This window comes from Mesitornis unicolor, unplaced genomic scaffold (genome assembly GCF_000695765.1).
Source record: "Mesitornis unicolor isolate BGI_N332 unplaced genomic scaffold, ASM69576v1 scaffold41403, whole genome shotgun sequence".
Classification (NCBI taxonomy): domain Eukaryota; kingdom Metazoa; phylum Chordata; class Aves; order Mesitornithiformes; family Mesitornithidae; genus Mesitornis; species Mesitornis unicolor.
Window position 1 is genome coordinate 1 of NW_010173389.1, and position 235 is coordinate 235.

Below are 235 nucleotides of genomic sequence, written 5' to 3' on the forward strand. Positions count from 1 at the left end.
GGGAGCATCCCCTGAGGAGGGCGGAGGGTGAGGAGGTGCCCAGCGGCTCTCACGTCCTCCCATCCAAGGCGGAGATGCTGGAAGTAGGGGTAGTTCCGGCCTTTTCCGCGCCCCCCGGCGCGGGGACTTTTACTGCAGCGGGGAGCCCCAGAGGGTGGCTGCCCCGCAACCCCGCCGCGCCGCGGGGGAGGGACCGGCCCGCCCCGCCAGCGAACTCGGCCCCGACTCCGCGCCC